A 14,570-nucleotide genomic window follows, 5' to 3' on the forward strand; every position below is an offset into this window, starting at 1 on the left:
AGGAGAAGAAACAGAAATCAACCATCAGATTGAAAACAGCTTCTATGTAGAAGAAGAAAAAGCTTCTATGTAGCTCCTAATCACTTTGCTACTACTGCAAATTAAAGTACTGGACATGTTTTTGCTCTGTCTGATGGAGGAGCAATTTTTCTCTTACAGATAATGCATGTACAATTGTCAAGATTTTGTATAGCTTAGGTCAGACACTGGGTATATCTAGCATTTACCATAGTCTTTGGTAGGCCTATGCCTAACAATAAGTAAGGCCCAAGACTTTCTTATAATGTCAATCAAGATCAAAGGTCATCACTAGATTCAAGGATCAAATTTTCTCTGGCCCTTGAAATCTAGTGGTCATGCAAATTGGGTGATCATTAGATTTGTAACATAGTGCATATCCACTTATGCGCTAAATATACCTCTAGAGAAAATAAAATGTAAATGTCTCCATAACCATCTAGACCATATCTAGTAGGCTAATAGAAGATTATGAACATGATTTTTGAAAAAGGGGAAGTACCCAATGATTTTAGGAAAACCTTAATTAAACCACTGTATAAGAAAGGTGACAAGAGTGAATGTCGGAATTATCGAGGCATTAGTCTGGTCTCTGTAGGTAGCAAATTACTGAGTAATATGATACTTTTTAGACTGAGACATGCTGTAGACAAAGTTTTAAGGGAAGAACAATGCGGTTTTAGAAAAGGTAGAGGATGTGTCGACCATGTTTTCACTCTTAGGTTAATAATTGAGAAGTCCCTTCGTTGTCAAACACCTTTGGTCCTTAGTTTTATCGATTATGAGCAAGCTTTCGATTCTGTTGATAGAACAGCGTTAACAAAGGTCTTATCGTTATATGGTATACCAGAAAAATACATTAAAGTGATTTGCGCTATGTACGAGAATAATACTGCTGCGGTTAAGGTAGGAAATGAGGTTAGCAACTGGTTTTGTATTAAATCAGGAGTTAAGCAGGGTTGTGTTCTATCCCCCTTTATATGGATCATTTTGATGGACTTCGTCTTAAGGAGCACAGGAAAGGCAATTGGAGACCATGGAATCAAATGGGGAGGAAGAACGCTCCTGGACTTAGATTATGCTGATGATTTAAGCATATTAGATGAAAGTGTGAGCAAAATGAATGAATTTTTAGAGGTTTTACGAGTTCAGGGTGCTAAAATAGGCTTGAAAATTAATGTTAAGAAGACTAAGTCACTAAGGTTAGGAATAAGTGAAGATGAACAGGTGACCTTAGGTAACGAAAAGATTGATCAGGTTGGGAGCTTCAGTTACCTTGGTAGTATTATTAGTAGAGATGGTGGGAGCAGTGAGGATGTTAAAAGTAGAATAGCTAAAGGTCAGGGTGTTTTTTCACAGTTAAAAAAAGTTTGGAAGAATAGAAAAATAAGTCTACAAACCAAGATTAGAATATTGGAAGCTACAGTGATGACAGTGGTCAAATATGGCTCTGAAGCATGGACACTCCGAAAAGCAGATGAAAATTTACTAGATGTTTTCCAGAGAAATTGCCTACGGATTGTTCTGGGTACCCGGCTGACTGACCGTATTTCAAACAGTAGGTTGTACGAAAAGTGTGGTTCAATCCCGCTTTCTGGGGCTATAATGAAAGAAAGGTTGAGATGGCTAGGCCACGTTCTACGGATGAAGGATGACAGATTACCGAAGATTGTCCTTTTTGGCCAACCGTCTGGGGCTACACGGAAAGCAGGTCGTCCTTGTCTGGGTTGGGAGGATGTCATAAATAAGGATTTAAAGGAAATGGGAACTTCCTGGGAGGGTGTAAAGAGGGAGGATTTAAATAGACTAGGTTGGAGGAGGAGCGTGCGTAGCTGTGTTGGTCTCAGGCGGTTTGGTGCTGCAGTGAGTTATTAGTAGTAGTAGTAGTAGTAATAGAACTGAGATTGTCTGTTGCCAAGCTGCTGCTAAGAATCAGAAACACAAAGAATTCAGAATAGAAAACTGTTGTTTTTATAGGCATTGATTATTTAGACCAATAAGATCTGTCATATATTTCACCAACTTTTAGCTGAATTCTTATGTTTTGAATTTGCTTTGCTAAAAAGTTGTCTTAAAAAGTGCCAAGTTTAGAGAGTTATGTTAATATTTTTTTGCTGATCAGAACAATTGTCTTTACAATTCTTTCCATTAAAAGCATTTCAGAGAGTTTATAAGTGCACTATGGGCATATTGCAGTCTCAAATGAGCTTGTGGAAAACAAATAGGAAATATAATTTTTTCTTATTTTGCATTATTTCAAGACTAGAATATCACAAAACTAAGCTTTCATATTGCTTGTTGTATCTTAAGTAAATACAATTCCTGATGAAGTTTTGTTGATACCTGTCTTAAATTTACTTTGTTTAAATAAAATGCATATTGTTTATGGGCAGCAACTATGACTTGAGTTTTTTTTCAATATTTTCCTTTTTCAAACAATTGTTGTTCTGTGGTCACATTTGTGTTCTTTCCTAAGTGGCTGGCTCTCTAGCTTGAGAATCCTTGTCCAAAGGGCACAGGTTTAATTCCTGGCATTACCAGTTTATTTGGTTTGGGACAGGGATCAGTGATGTGACTCTGTCAGCTTGGCTAGAATTGGCCCAACTTTAAAAGGTTACCTAAAGAAATGTGGAGTAGGAAGGGCATGCAAAAGCATAGGATGGCTGGCCCCTAGCTTCCTATTGTACTTTGTGGCTAAAGGAACACCTGGTCCTTTACTGGCCTACTGACTTGGCCATATAAGCTTTCTTTTAAACTTATCAAACATAAGTACAAATCAATTTAAAGATTAAAAAACAATCATTTAGAATTCAAACAAGACAAATAAATAAATAAAAGTATCCCTTTATAACAATTTAATGAATTGTCACAAATTGTAGGTCACTCTTAAGATTGAAATGAACAGCTTCAATTATGAATCTGTTTTTTTTAACAGACTGAAGGGGCAAACCTTCAAGCTTTGACAAATTCAATCTTACTTTTGGGCTCTTTTCAATGGGGACTTTCTTTGGATTTTTCTTGACCAACTAAAAACAGTGGGGAAAGCATCAGGTATAAGTGACTTAAGAGACTTCACAACATTTAGAAAAAGCTACATGCAACCTGATCTAAATGAGGATGCTATTGTAGAGTATGAAAGAGAAGTCTATACAGGTATATCCCAAATACAGTAAAGGCATATTACAAAGAACAAGAACAGGTTCATAGAATACCATTGAAGTGGTAAAGAAACAAGAAAATTGCAAAAGTTGAGATTATAGGATTAACAAGAAATTATGAAAATTGCAAGTACAGTACTAGCCTCCTTCAAACAGGACAAATAAGGGGATTCACACCCCAAAGCTCTGACTATTTTCAATCACACCTTTAGGAGCAAAAAAAAAATTAAATACATTTTTTCACATATGTCAAATATGACAGTTGACTCAGGAGTTAAGGGTCAGGGATTCAACACCCTGTGGTGCCACACATGAAAGGACCTTTGCTGTCATAAGCATTGTTAATCCTAGCACACACCCACACTCAAGTATAACATTCAGTAAAATCATAAACATCTTAAACAGCAAAAATAAAAGACTTTTTTTTTATTTTTGATAAAGACACTACAAGGCAAATATCAGGTTCATCAGCATGCTAAATTTGATGTGTCAATGATAAGATTTGTTAAATCTTTTCTGGGATCAAATGTGTTAGCTATAGATAACACAGACATTGCAATATCTATTTGTCCATCCATCTGTTTGATTGAAATTCTGAGACTATGACCCAAAGTCAAAAAAGCTAAGGCTTTTAAGTTTTTTTCATTGACCTTAGGTCAAATAGGGAAACAGGAGGGGGTTCTATAAACAAAAAGTAGAATTTTTTGTTGATTTGCTGAAGTCAGTGAAAGGAGTATAAAAATTTAAATGAAAGATAGAAAAAATGTGCATAGCAAAATATCACCAAATTGGATCCTACTAGGATTTATCAGATTTGTTTATTTTAATTTCAAGCATAGGTAAGGTGCTGTCTCTGATATTTGACCAAGTTAAAAAAAAATCCTTTTGACCAAAAAGCTTCAAAATAAATTTGTGTCTGATGTAATTAAAGGAAAAGCTACCATATTTTTTATCCCTGGGAAATTAGTTTAAAGCCCTGTCCTGATTAGAAGAGGTAGCTCACATCAGGTTACTCAAACATAATTCTAAAGGAGCTAGACCATGGTTAAAATGCTAATACTACACTGATACTTAGTGAATTATACTGCTATTTCACCTTATTTGCATTGTGATGTTAACAATGGGTTTGCAGCTTTAATGTGATGATTGCTTGAAGACAGGATTATCACCGTATTTAGGGCAGATCAATTTTACTTGAAAGAAAATCACTTGGTAAAATTCTAGTTGATTGATTTCTTGCTATCTCAAAAAGAGGTTATGTTAGGAAAATGAAACTTCCAGGGATGCATCTACAGGCTAAAGAATGTCCTGGGAAGGTATTTTGAAGTGCCTACCTCTACTCCTTCTCTCTCTAGAGGGCCCTGACCTTTGATGACCTTAAAAATATGTGTTATAAAAGTGAAATACTGCAAAATAGATCTTCTGCTTGAATAAAGTACAATAAAATTGTTTTCAGCTTCACAACTTTGCTGAATCCAAATTTATAAGGTTTTAAGGATATGCCAATACATTTCCTAAATTTTGAAAAAAAAAAACATTGATATGGCTCAGAATTCTACTCATAACAGGAATTGCATTTTCAGAACTAAAGGCAGAGAAAAAGTAACTGGTAACTAAAAATTAAGATAAAATATTGTTTTGTCAAAATTTCAATTTTGACAAACCTGTTAAAACTGTCAAACCTGTCATGTAGGTGAATTTCAGGGCTCTCTAGAGGGAAGAGTGGAGGTGGGTACTCTAGAATTCCTTCCCAGGATACACTTTAGCCTGTAGGCCCACCCCTGAAAGTTTCATTTTCTTAACCTTACCCCTCTGTGAGATAACAAGAAGTCACTCAACTAGAATATTAACAATCACTTTATTAAACAACTATCAACAACTGCTGATACGTTATCACTCTGCTTAGAGATAACCTTTAGCAAGGCATGAGAAATTTTATGTTTTCTCTTTGTTTGAAACAGCTTAATTTTTTTGCTTCAAGAATAACAAAACAAGAAGTCAATGATCATTGTATTTAGCAGTTATCATAAAATTAAAGCTCTATGATCAAAGAACGAGGTGAAGATCTACATACTTAATGATAATAATCTAAAAGCTGCTGATCACAAATGATTATTTTTTTAACTGAGATATTCTTAGCCACTTACATTGGAAGTTTTTTTATCACACATTCCTGGAATTTGAAATCTCTCTGGAAACAGACCTATCTTCCTTATTCTCTGGTCTTCCTTATGCTTGGATATGGATCGCCACTATCTTTCTTTAGTTTCTTCTGAAAAACCTCAGATAAATGCTGCAATTTCGTAGAATCTTTCGTAGGGTTTTTTGACGTCATAACCCTGCGATAATTACAGATGAAATTCTAGTCCGGACTGAGAATTCTTCGAAGAATTCCAGACGGATGCGAAATTAATTCTGCATACTTGAGCTTTCGGACACGCTCACAATATAATACGTGCTATTTAGTCTGGACCGGAAAATGCCAAAAAATGGGCCTATTCTATCGCTAATTCTTCATCACAAAACAAATCACAAACCTTTAAATGCCCCTTTTCCTCTCTATTAAACATAAAGCTTTCCCACTAATATTCCTAGCTGGGCCATAACTTTCTTTAAAATTATTGCGTTTCTGAAATTATACCATCCATCTCCTTCTTTGTCACAACTTAAAATCTTCAGTTTAGTATTCAACTGGTTCAGCAAAGTTTATCTCAACTTCTAATACCAGAGTCTACCAACATCATAAATTTCAGGGAGATAGTTACCCTTCTAAAATTTCAGCTTTAAATCGACCCTAGACAAAGCTATACGGTGATCTTTACTTTTAACGTCAATAACAGCACTCCCACATACCCTAGTATCTTGTATTGATCCTACCAGTCTTCGGTTTACAATAACATAGTCTTAAGGTTTGCTGTCTTACCATCACGTTAAGCTATGGGCCATAATATGACCAAATACTGTATTGGTTGTTACTAGATTGCTATACCCAAGAATTTGCAGCAACCTTTAGCCATTACTGTTTTCTCTTCCTACACCAAATATACATAGGCTGGGATACCATCTATCCACATTTCCATCGACCAAGGTGTTAAAATCTCCTAATGAAAGCTCCACATTTCTACCTGGGACCCTGTCTAGTTGCTCTTGTAACTGTATGTAAAATCCATGCGAGTCACTAGTATCTCCTTCAGTAGGTTCTACAGGGGCATATACTACTATAACTGATATCCTGATCTCTATAGTCAAGTTTTGAAGGTGACCGTCTTTTACTAGGTTTCTAGTTACCACTACAACCGAAATAAAATGGGCGATTAATATTCTATTACTAATACCTCCCCAGCCTACACAAGACTTAGCAGCTTCCTTATGTATCATGAGCCGTACTCCCTGTCTATGAGCCCCATCCTTCCCGCCTGAGAAAATAATTTCTATATCGCCTTACTTCATGCTTCTTGCCCCTAGGTATGAGTTTCCGAAATTCTTAATAAGCCCAGCTTGAAGCATTTGAATCCGTCAGTCAAAATATTGGTATGATAGTTATTTTTTAACATTGTTACACTCCAAGTTCCAATTTTTATGTCCTTTAAGTCACTGAGATCATTTTGACCTCAGGAAAAGCAATGCTTTCGGATCCAGTGCAAGACAGGGACCACTACATCTTCTCAACTCTACATTGAAGAGTTTAAGGCGATATTGAACTATAAACCAAGAATTCCCTAGGACCTCCTTGAATGGAGACTTTATGCAATCCTGGTCCCATCTTGGTCACGATGTGGTTTTTGTACTTGATGATGTTCTTTTATCAACAAGATTCGAAGTTCTGGACAGGTAATCTCAAGGCTATTACCTCCTAATCGTTATATACTCATACCTACCAATATTATGCTACTATGGAGCCCATAGCAGATAAAGTAGCTAGGAAGCGGTTTTTCATCCCGAAAACGCCCGCCAAAAGAAAACAAGCCCATAAGAATTATCATTAATAAGAATCATGTACGAATACTGTGTTGTTTACTAGGCTGTAATTTCCTTGAGGATCTCACTCCTAAAGAGGGAATACGATTGGCTGCATATTCCCCATTTTTACAAGTACCCCGAATGGGTCGAGGCAGTTCTTTGCAAAGGCCGTTGGCCATGGACCTGGATCTTATGCCCTACGTGATGGTTTTCTGTGTCACTATACATTATTGGGAAAAAGCTTGTAACTGACAGGAGGTGTGCAAACACTGGTGGGTCCTGCTGAGTGTAAATTTGAGGGGCCTTCTTCCTCCTCCATCTATGCACAGTAGACTTAATTAATTCTACTTGCTAAATACCACATACAGTTCCCTCATTTAAATTTAATGGTATAGCCATTTATCCATTTCCACATGGAAAGATTTAAAATTTTCTATCTTTCTATAAATTCGTCTTTGTTGTTTGTTCCCGTCATGTTCCGGTATAATTTTTGCTAAGACAAGTAGCGCTGTCGGGGGATTTCTTGACTTCCCCTTCCAACAAATTCGTTTTTGATTTAATTTAAAACTTTATTTAGTCTTCTTTGCCCAGTTATTCCGTCTGCCATCAGATATAGTAAAGCGAATAAGGCATTGTCACTAGAGGGGGGAAGGGGTACGTCAATAGAGTCACTAATAGCTATGTTAGCGTCCTAATTTTTGGTTGGCCTGAACCAATTACAAGAGATTATTCCTAATGGACATGTGCGAAGAGACCAATATAAATTATTGATTACTTCTAATGGACTCTAAATAATGATGATACAGACTAAAAACTGCAAATAACAATGATAGTACAGGGGATTAAGTCCCAAGGATTTAGGACGACTGATTGTGGACAGCTATGAGAGGAACATTCAATTGAAAGTGCTGAAGTAAATCAACTTCCTTGGGCGATCAAAAGAATAAAAAGAAAGATTGCTTCATATTCTAAATGTATATTGGTATTGATCAACCGAAATTGAATTCCTTGAAGCACTGGATTAAAATTTATTTGAAATTAAAATATACTAAGTTAGATATCACAAAAACTAAATTGACATTTTAGTCTATGAATACTAGCCCAGGCTTTTAAAATATTTAATCCTAGGAGGAATACGTCTATATTACTTTCATAGCCGTGCAGAGAAAGGGGGATGAGAAATCCCTGAGGCTAGTCTGAAGCATCACCACTGCATTCGAAGACCGAATCATATTTGAACTACTCCCTGATAATTATTTGAACAGATACTTCATAGGCTGGGAGACCGCTTCACTAGCGGTACTAAACCCCATAATTTGAAATACAAAGGACTCTAAAAATGTAATATGTTTCTTTCAATTGGCTAAGTGGAGACTTAAAAAAAAAACGAGAAGTCAGTTTTTAATGAAAATGACCTCTATATAACGTCATGCAGTTTTAGTGCTTAAAGGGCACCAATTGTTAAAATAAGGAACGTATGAAAAATCAGCTGAAAAGGAAAAAAAAATTATGGAGCTCTGGAAATTGTAACCTTACAGATTACTCTAGGAATTGAGAAATTACTCCAGAAATGATTACTCTTGAGCTCTAGAAATTGCAACCTTATATACTACTCTAGCAAAAGACAAACCCTACCACCAATCTCAGTTATGTCTTATTAGGGATATTATTAAATTTATTCAAGATTAAGCGCTTCAAATTATTAGTTAATTGACTTATCTACAAAGTACTGTATAGAAACCAATTAGGGAACAGAATTCTATTATATTTTTCTCTTTAGCTCACTATTGACATATTAAAATCCATTCTTTCTTGTGACTCAGACAATATCACTTTTATTACTTAATTCTTACAAATTCCTACTAGCCAATATTTGTTCAATAGCCCTATTGAACGAAAAGGATGTACCACCCTATGGGTGTTACAAAGATGTTTTGAGATTCTTTGTAAATAAGAAAAGATTCTGCTTGTTTCTTTTGACAATTCATCGTGGCGACAGTGGAGAGAAATTACCAGACGTAAAAATCTTACTACTTGTATAATAGCCAAAAGAAAAATCGTTAACCATCCCCGTTTTCAAGTATCAATAGATAATAGATGGAGCCAGTGGGCAAAAATATTTACATTTTGATGTCCTTGGTACTTTAGTTTTGACAAAACTATCGAACAGATGCGCAATTCAAAATATTGTCAATCATTATCGTAGAAGCTCTTCCTTGACCTGACAGATTAAAATGATCAACGAAAGGATTATAGTTAAATACTTAACCACTCAGTACTGTTCAAGATCCCTAGATGGCAATTTTTTTAATTCAAAGAGATGGAGGGAAATAAGTGGATTTTAAGATTTTTTTTCGAGAAATGTCTTGGTTTTCCCCCTCTTAATTCTAAACCTGGCATACACTGAGCATAACAATTCGAATGTTGAGCGATTCAACTTGAATATGCGTCTTCAACAATGCTTTTTATCTGCATTACCTTTTTCAAATATTGAGGGATAGTGACTAGAAAACTAAGCACAGAAACGCACAAATTCAAATTTATTAGAAAAATTAAAATGAAAACATAATTTCGATAGGGTAAATAATAAAACTATGGTTTGCATGTTCGAGTTGAAAATAAACGCAATCAGCTCGCATAAGTTTGTGCCATAAATAATGTAGTTTAAAATGATCGATCCATTAAGTCAAAAGTACGCAAAGATAATATTAACTTTTTTATTAATGCTGTTAAATTTTTTTTACTATAACACACATTAACTGAGTCTTCACTTATTTTTAAAAGCTTATTCAAATTATAACGCAAGAACTAGTTAAAACAGGAAAAGGGTTTACATATTTTTGTTTCATTGTGCAGATAAACTACCATAGGCAGCGCAATAGTGCAGCCTAAGTAAAGAATGATGTTGGCACAATGTTTTATTTACTTGCTTTTTTTTAGAACAGGACACTTCGCATCGAAGGAATTGTCGTAGGAGCTTCGAAAAAGGCTCATTCGATTGGAAGTTGAAAGGGCTAGTGCCCCTTTTAATAGTCGAAAGAAATTAGAGGGAACTAAACCTCAACCCACGCCAACCATTTACCCAAATTATAGTCAATCAAAATTTTGAGATAAACATTTTATTCAGTATACTTACTAGGTCCTTTGAGGATAACAGCCCATCACAGCCCTCAGGTCAATGTCTGTAAATTATGCCCCGGGGGCATATAAGGTTTTTATAGGAAGCACTGTAGTAGAAACTACAAAAAAGACTCATTCAGTTTGAAATTGAGAGGGCCAGTACCATTTTTAACAGTTTAAAGGGATCGGAGGGCAAATGCCCCTCACATGCCCATCATTTCCCCAGATAATTCCCATTAAAACGTTGATTGATATCGCATTTTGTTCAATGTCTTTGAAGATTATTTCTTTGAGAATTTCAACCCCCTCCCCCCACAGTTATCAGGGCAAGGGTTGTAAGTTATGCCTTGGGGACATATAAGGTTTTTCATAGAAAGCGTTGTCGTAGAAACTTCAAAAGGCCTCATCCGATTGGACATTGAGAGGACTAGTGACCTTTTCAATAGTCGAAAGTGATAAGAGGGAAAATACCCCCCCCCCTCAAACGCCCATCATTTCCCCAAACATTTTTGATCAAAATTTTGAGATAGCCATTTTGTTCAACGTAGTTGAAAGGTCTGGACGTTGTGTCTTTGAGGATGACAACCCCTCACAGCCTCCAAGGCAAGGGTTGTAACTTATAACTTTGGGGCATATAAGGTTTTTTTTTAGAAAGTGTGGTCATATAAACTTCGGGGGGGGGGGCTCTTTGGATTGGTAATCCCTAGTGCCCTTTTTATGAGTCAAAGGGATCAGGGTCCCAAGATCCTATAACAAGGATTTTGGGGTTGACAAAACTACCAGAGGCTGAGGGCGAGGATTGTAAGTTATACCCCTGCGGCATTTAAGTTTCTTATGGAAAGGATGGCTGTATAAATTTTAGAGTTGGCTCATTTGGTTGAAATTGAAAGTTCTGGTTCCATTTCATCGTCAAAAGTGATGGACATTAATTTCCCCTTCCCCCTCCCCAAATACCCCTCTTTTACATAAACGTATTTGATGGAAATTTTGCGATGGCAAATTTGTTTAGTCCAAAGAACATACAACAATGCCTCCAGGGTTGACTCAACCCCCCCCCCCCAGAGCCCTGGGACAAGGGCTTTTAGTTAACCCCCCCCCCCTGGCCTCAGGCCAAGGGCTGTGAGTTATGAAATTTGTTCATTGTCTACGTATAATATATGTTACTGATCAAAGGTAAGCATGTTTGACTTCCACTTTTCCAAAATACGAAGGGCGTTATAATGGTCTTTCAGATAATGTTGAACTAAATCAAAACTTGTTATGCGTATATGGTTTGTTAAAAGGGCTATGTATGGTTTGTTAGGGCTAAAAATGCTACTGCTACTACTGCAAAGCTTATTAGTTCCACTACTACTATTACTATCGCTCTAACTACTGCTTCCCTTGCAACTACTTGCAAGTTAAGAGCATTAAGATGAATATTTCAAGAAGTATATGGATATGCAGGTTATCAAAAGAACAAATCGACAATGTCATAGCAATGGCTAGTTGTATTAAGTTGAGTAGTTATACTACTGCTGTGACTACTATTACAGTTATGCCTTAGAGTATGAAGGTGAAATTTTCAGGGAATATTTCCGATAATTTCTGTCGTACAAATAACAACCTGCCATCCGTATGTAGGTTGTCAAAAAGGTATATCAGCAATATCTTAGGAATAGTCTAGCGTTTGAAATTAAAACTTACAACACTTGTTCTTTTGTGGGGGATACTGAACTAACCAAAAGAAAATATTTGCATCATAATGCTACTGCTTCTACTCCTACAACTACTACTACTGCTGCTATTGTTATTACTGCTACTACTACCAGTTCTACTAAAGCTAAGACTACTGCGATTAACTCTAATCCTACTGCTACTACTATAAATACTGGTGCCTCTACTACTTCTTATAAACCTAAGGGTATTAAGGCGAAAATGTTGGACAATATTGTAACTGTGTTGAAATAAATCGAAACACACGCATGCATAAGTGCTAAGAGGACTTATCAGCAATGCTGACCGATGTATGGCATTAAGTTAATAATTTCATCTTCTGTTGACGGGGATGTTAAAAAAGGTGCTCTGTACCTGTGGCGGTAGTGATGCAGCTAATGCTATTACTAAAACAATAACCATTGTTACTACACAAGTAAGAGTACTAAGATGAAGTTTTCAAGGAACATTTAGGTGGATGCAGAACTAGATCAAAACAAACTATGATAATGTAGATTGTCAACAGGGTGACAAAACCATATCACAATAACAGCTTGCATTACTAATTTAGGTCTTTCAGGTAAGTTGTGACAGATTTTGAACTAGCCAGAAGACACTATGTGCATACTTTTGATGCCTTCTGATACGATTTCTATAACTAATGACAATAAGGGCATTACGTAGATACGTTTAGGGGGAGTTTTGAATAAACGAAAAAACTATACACACGCACGTATTAAAACCCCTATGCCTTCCCAAGGCCAGGACATAATTTGCACTTTACTGAAATATTTTTATGCTTTCACTTTTAAAAGTTTAATAAATCCAACATCGTTAACATTTAAGACATAAGTATCAGCATATGTATATTAAACTGACAATATACGTTCTTTTTTTATCAGTAAAGTGTAAATTATGTTCTGGCCTTGGGAAGGCATAGATGTTTTGAGCCGTATTCATGTTAATTTCTGCTGGTTTTGAGTTTGGCTCGGTTATTTATAGTAATTTTTGTTCGTTTTGAGGTTCATTTATTTAATGATGCTGGTTTTTGATAGTTTTACGCTTGGTAGATTATTGGAATCTAATTTTGCTCATTTCTGGCTTAACGAAGTTCTTTACTTTTCTTTGAAAAACTTATTTTGTGAAAATGTTTTTTAATTAATTCTAAAAAAATCGTTAGGTTTTTTCAAAGATTAAACTTCAAGAGGTTCTCATCATAGTAAAAAAAGGTAAAGACTTTAATTACAAGATAAACCCAGTTGAAGGGTGCAATTGTCGGTAAAGTCATTTCCACCAATTTATAAAATTTAGCATTATGTCTTGTCACTTAATTGGAGCTTTTTACACATAATTTGGAAGCGACTCAGCAGCTGGAAGTAGGTAAATTTATGTTATAATAATAAAAACGTTGAAAATGATTTTTTGAAGTAGCTACACAACCAAATCTATCTTAAAAATCAAGTGAGATCGGGAGTTAATTTTTTATTGGGAAGTACCTTCATTTGCACTCATGCAGTCTCTAATAATAGAAAGCATAACTTAAAAAAAGAAGAACACGGTAAAAACAACAATATTAGCTAAAAAAAAAAATAAGGCAGTAAACAGCTAAAGAAGGTGAGGTTGTCTTTGGGAATAAAAAGTTGGAATTTTTCCATAAAAGCATAGTCAAACTTGACCAATTAGCTTTTCCTATTGATTTATATGGTTGGCAGAACTACAATATGGATGGGCGGAGCATATTGTTTACTTGCTAAACTGAGATAGAGTTGCAGGAAAAGATATTGAGGAAAATGAAAAAGTTTGAGATACCTTGGATGTTTCAGTCTATAATCCGCATTCTAAAAAGGGTCTTCTAAATTGAAGGACTTCAGAAGTTTGGATAAATCAAGCCTCTTCCTCTCGTTTCGGATTTCGAAAAAAAGGGTTTTTTCATTCAGCATTTATCCGGGTAAAAACAAATACGATAGCCGTTCCACGTACTTGTGCATGAATTTTGCTTAGGGAAGGACTATTGTCCAAGATTCTCAAAACAAGTCGGACAAATGTAGAAAAAAGTAATGTAATCCCTATAAACCAAGATCTATAGCATGGGAGGGGGATACCCGAAATAAACTCTTCTTCATGTGTGCCTAGCTTATTTTATCAAGTATACTTATTATTATTTTCTTAAGGAAAAGTAATCAGACTACACACAGTACTTGACAAAAAAAAAACTGTTTAACATAAAAATAATTGTTGAAACTTAACAGTCAAATATATTTTATAAGACTCTACCAACTCAAAAAACGAACTTGCTCAGAAAGAGCAAAATTCTTTGTGCTTCTTTATTCTTAAAATTTCAATGAACCAAAATGTTTATATGGTGAAAGAAACAAGAAATTTAGCTGTGCAGGAGAGTCACTATCCCACTTCCCACCACAAAACCCTCAATTATTACATGAATGTTTAATTAATGCTTAATTGAAATATTTGTGGGTGTAATAAATGCATTGAGTTGGTAAGTGCAAATATTTATTTAAAAATTATCCACCAAATGATTGGCATAAGAATTTTACTATTCGGAGTGAATATGCATCAATCTGTATTTTCTTGAAGCATTGAGAAAAAACAACAACTTTG

The sequence above is a fragment of the Artemia franciscana genome, chromosome 1 (assembly GCF_032884065.1).
Source record: "Artemia franciscana chromosome 1, ASM3288406v1, whole genome shotgun sequence".
NCBI classification, from domain to species: Eukaryota; Metazoa; Arthropoda; class Branchiopoda; order Anostraca; family Artemiidae; genus Artemia; species Artemia franciscana.